We start from the raw sequence: 6,375 nt of genomic DNA on the forward strand, positions 1-6,375 counted from the left end.
ACGTTATACGTAATAACGTCATATTTCATGACGTTATAAGGTATAACGTCATACTTCATAACGTTATAAGTTATACCGCTATACTGTTGGACGTTATACGTTATAAGGTCATATTTCATTACGTTACACGTTATCACGTCATACTTCATAACGTTATACGTTATAACGTCATACTTCATAACGTTATACGTTATAACGTGATACTATATAACGTTATACGTTATTCTATAATCCTACATAGCGTTATACGTTAGAACGTAATACTATATAACGTTGAACGTTATAACGTAATACTATATGACGTTAGACGTTATACCGCTATACTGTCGGACGTTATAGCGTCATATTTTATTACGTTATACGTTATAACGTCATAGTTCATAACGTTATACGTTATAACGTGATACTTCATAACGTTATACGTTATAGTGTGATACTATATAACGTTATACGTTATACTGTAATCCTACATAACGTTATACGTGATAACGTAATACTATATGACGTTATACGTTATAACGTAATACTATATAACGTTATACGTTATACTGCTATACTGTCCGACGTTATACGTAATAACGTCATATTACATGACGTTATACGTTGCACTGAAATACTTCATAACGTTATACGTTATAACGTGATGGTATATAACGTTATTCGTTATAACGTGATGCTATATAACGTTATACGTTATACTATAATCCTACATAACGTTACACGTGATAACGTCATACTTTATAACGTTATAAGTTATACCGCTAAACTGTCGGACTTTATACGTTATAACGTCATATTTCATTACGTTACACGTTATAACATCATACTTCATAACGTTATAAGTTTGCCGCTATACCGTCGGACGTTACACGTTATAACGTCATACTTCATATCGTTATACGTTGTACTGTAATACTTCATAACGTTATATGCTATAACGTAATTCTATATAACGTTATACGTGATACCGCTATACTGTCGGACGTTATACGTTATAACGTCATACTTCATAACGTTATACGTTATAACGTCATAGTTCATAACGTTATACGTTATAACGTCATACTTCATAACGTTATACGTTATAACGTCATACTTCATAACGTTATACGTTATACTATAATAATTCATAACGTTATACGTTTTAATGTGATGTAATATAACGTTATACGTTATACTGTAATCCTACATAACTTTACACGTCATAACGTAATACTATATGACGTTATACGTTATAACGTAATACTATATAACGTTATACGTTATACCGCAATACTGACGGACATTACACGTTCTAACGTCATACTTCATAACGTGACACGTTATAACGTCACACTTCATAACGTTACACGTTATAACGTCATACTTCATAACGTTATAAGTTATACCGCTATACTGCCGGACGTTATACGTTATAACGTCATATTTCATTATGTTATACGTCATAACGTCATACTTCATAACGTTATACGTGTTACGACCGTTCGCGGAGAGACGCGGTCGCGAGGAAAACGCGTCAGCGAGAGGCGTAAATTCTCGCTACGATTCGGCTAATCGACGCCGCGTATTAGTCGTTCCCCGTGTTTCAATTAGGATAACAGGGGTGGTTAATTTAAATTAACACTGTGTTAACAGATTAATATAGCATGTATTTTTAACAATAAATTGAATAAGAGTAGAATCGTCGCTAATTTTTTTTGTGATAGGTACAGTTAATGATTTATAAAGATTCGATCCGATTTTTGATGTAAGCTGCGTGAATATTTAATGAGACTGTTCAGATGCGACTGTTCGGTTAGAGTTGTCGCATGAGACTGATCGGTTACAGATTTCGATTCTTTGTCTTTCGGGGAGACGACCCCCCCATGTGCTCGGATCACGACACCGCAAGCGCCGATGATCACGCAGGCCGACTTCTTCGTTATAAAATAACGATCCGAGATCGACGGTTCCAGAACTCGTTGCTTGGTGACAAGTATGCGCTCGTCGATACAATGTATGTTTTCCGTCGGGCACATAAGAGGATATATCTGCGACGCTGGAGGACCGCGAGCGACGGTTGGAAATACGATCTCTAAAAAGCCTCGTGGCGTAACAATACGTTATACTATATTATTTCATGACGTTATACGTTATAACGTCATACTTCATAACGTTATAAGATATACCGCTATACTATCCGACGTTACACATTATAACGTCATACTTCATAACGTTATACGTTATACTATAATTCTCCATAACGGTATACGTTATAACGTGATGCTATATAACGTTATACGTTATACTATAATCCTACATAACGTTATACGTTAGAACGTAATACTATATAACGTTGAACGTTATAACGTAATACTATATGACGTTAGACGTTATACCGCTATACTGTCGGACGTTATACGTTATAACGTCATATTTCATTACGTTATACGTCATCACGTCATACTTCATAACGTTATACGTTATACTATAATATTTCATAACGTTATACGTTATAATGTGATGCTTTATAACGTTATACGTTATACTATAATCCTACATAACTGTATACGTCATAACGTAATACTATATAACGTTAAAAGTTATAACGTAATACTATATGACGTTAGACGTTATACCGCTATACTGTCGGACGTTATACGTTAAAACGTCATAGTTCACTACGTTATACGTTATAACGTCATACTTCATAACGTTATAAGTTATAACGTGATGCTATATAACGTTATACGTTATACCGCTATACTGTCGGACGTTATACGATATAACGTCATACTTCATAACGTTACACGTTATAACGTAATACTATATAACGTTAAAAGTTATAACGTAATACGATATGACGTTAGACGTTATACCGCTATACTGTCGGACGTTATACGTTAAAACGTCATATTTCTTTACGTTATACGTTATAACGTCATACCTCATAACGTTGTACGTTATACTATAATAATTCATAACGTTATACGTTATAATGTGACGGTATATAACGTTATACGTTACAACGTAATACTGCATAACGTTATACGTTATACTATAATATTTCATAACGTTATACGTTATAATGTGATGCGTTATAACGCTATACGTTATACTTTAATCCTACATAACTTTATACGTCATAACGTAATACTATATAACGTTAAAAGTTATAACGTAATACTATATGACGTTAGACGTTATACCGCAATACTGACGGACATTATACGTTCTAACGTCATACTTCATAACGTTACACGTTATAACGTCACACTTCATAACGTTATACGTTATACTATAATATTACATAACGTTGTTCGTTATAATGTGATGCTATATAACGTTATACGTTATACTATAATCCTACATAACGTTATACGTTAGAACGTAATACTATCTAACGTTATACGTTATACGGCTATACTGTCGGACGTTATACGTTATAACGTCATATTTCATGACGTTATACGTTGCACTGTAATACTTCATAACGTTATACGTTATAACGTAATACTATATAACGTTAAAAGTTATAACGTAATACTATATGACGTTTGACGTTATACCGCTATACCGACGGACGTTATACGTTATAACGTCATACATCATAACGTTACACGTTATAACATCATACTTTATAACGTTATAAGTTATACCGCTATACTGTCGGACGTTACACGTTATAACGTCATACTTCATAACGTTATACGTTATACTATAATTCTCCATAACGTTATACGTTATAACGTGATGCTATATAACGTTATACGTTATACTACAATCCTACATAACGTTATACGTTAGAACGTTACTCTATCTAACGTTATACGTTCTAACGTCATACATCATAACGTTATAAGTTATACCGCTATACTGCCGGACGTTATACGTTATAACGTCATATTTCATTATGTTATACGTCATAACGTCATACTTCATAACGTTATACGTGTTACGACCGTTCGCGGAAAGACGCGGTCGCGAGGAAAACGCGTCAGCGAGAGGCGTAAATTCTCGCTACGATTCGGCTAATCGACGCCGCGTATTAGTCGTTCCCCGTGTTTCAATTAGGATAACAGGGGTGGTTAATTTAAATTAACACTGTGTTAACAGATTAATATAGCATGTATTTTTAACAATAAATTGAATAAGAGTAGAATCGTCGCTAATTTTTTTTGTGATAGGTACAGTTAATGATTTATAAAGATTCGATCCGATTTTTGATGTAAGCTGCGTGAATATTTAATGAGACTGTTCAGATGCGACTGTTCGGTTAGAGTTGTCGCATGAGACTGATCGGTTACAGATTTCGATTCTTTGTCTTTCGGGGAGACGACCCCCCCATGTGCTCGGATCACGACACCGCACGCGCCGATGATCACGCAGGCCGACTTCTTCGTTATAAAATAACGATCCGAGATCGACGGTTCCAGAACTCGTTGCTTGGTGACAAGTATGCGCTCGTCGATACAATGTATGTTTTCCGTCGGGCACATAAGAGGATATATCTGCGACGCTGGAGGACCGCGAGCGACGGTTGGAAATACGATCTCTAAAAAGCCTCGTGGCGTAACAATACGTTATACTATATTATTTCATGACGTTATACGTTATAACGTCATACTTCATAACGTTATAAGATATACCGCTATACTATCCGACGTTACACATTATAACGTCATACTTCATAACGTTATACGTTATACTATAATTCTCCATAACGGTATACGTTATAACGTGATGCTATATAACGTTATACGTTATACTATAATCCTACATAACGTTATACGTTAGAACGTAATACTATATAACGTTGAACGTTATAACGTAATACTATATGACGTTAGACGTTATACCGCTATACTGTCGGACGTTATACGTTATAACGTCATATTTCATTACGTTATACGTCATCACGTCATACTTCATAACGTTATACGTTATACTATAATATTTCATAACGTTATACGTTATAATGTGATGCTTTATAACGTTATACGTTATACTATAATCCTACATAACTGTATACGTCATAACGTAATACTATATAACGTTAAAAGTTATAACGTAATACTATATGACGTTAGACGTTATACCGCTATACTGTCGGACGTTATACGTTAAAACGTCATAGTTCACTACGTTATACGTTATAACGTCATACTTCATAACGTTATAAGTTATAACGTGATGCTATATAACGTTATACGTTATACCGCTATACTGTCGGACGTTATACGATATAACGTCATACTTCATAACGTTACACGTTATAACGTAATACTATATAACGTTAAAAGTTATAACGTAATACGATATGACGTTAGACGTTATACCGCTATACTGTCGGACGTTATACGTTAAAACGTCATATTTCTTTACGTTATACGTTATAACGTCATACCTCATAACGTTGTACGTTATACTATAATAATTCATAACGTTATACGTTATAATGTGACGGTATATAACGTTATACGTTACAACGTAATACTGCATAACGTTATACGTTATACTATAATATTTCATAACGTTATACGTTATAATGTGATGCGTTATAACGCTATACGTTATACTTTAATCCTACATAACTTTATACGTCATAACGTAATACTATATAACGTTAAAAGTTATAACGTAATACTATATGACGTTAGACGTTATACCGCAATACTGACGGACATTATACGTTCTAACGTCATACTTCATAACGTTACACGTTATAACGACACACTTCATAACGTTATACGTTATACTATAATATTACATAACGTTGTTCGTTATAATGTGATGCTATATAACGTTATACGTTATACTATAATCCTACATAACGTTATACGTTAGAACGTAATACTATCTAACGTTATACGTTATACGGCTATACTGTCGGACGTTATACGTTATAACGTCATATTTCATGACGTTATACGTTGCACTGTAATACTTCATAACGTTATACGTTATAACGTAATACTATATAACGTTAAAAGTTATAACGTAATACTATATGACGTTTGACGTTATACCGCTATACCGACGGACGTTATACGTTATAACGTCATACATCATAACGTTACACGTTATAACATCATACTTTATAACGTTATAAGTTATACCGCTATACTGTCGGACGTTACACGTTATAACGTCATACTTCATAACGTTATACGTTATACTATAATTCTCCATAACGTTATACGTTATAACGTGATGCTATATAACGTTATACGTTATACTACAATCCTACATAACGTTATACGTTAGAACGTTACTCTATCTAACGTTATACGTTCTAACGTCATACATCATAACGTTATAAGTTATACCGCTATACTGCCGGACGTTATACGTTATAACGTCATATTTCATTATGTTATACGTCATAACGTCATA

Source organism: Bombus fervidus, unplaced genomic scaffold, assembly GCF_041682495.2.
Source record: "Bombus fervidus isolate BK054 unplaced genomic scaffold, iyBomFerv1 scaffold0020, whole genome shotgun sequence".
Lineage (NCBI taxonomy): Eukaryota > Metazoa > Arthropoda > Insecta > Hymenoptera > Apidae > Bombus > Bombus fervidus.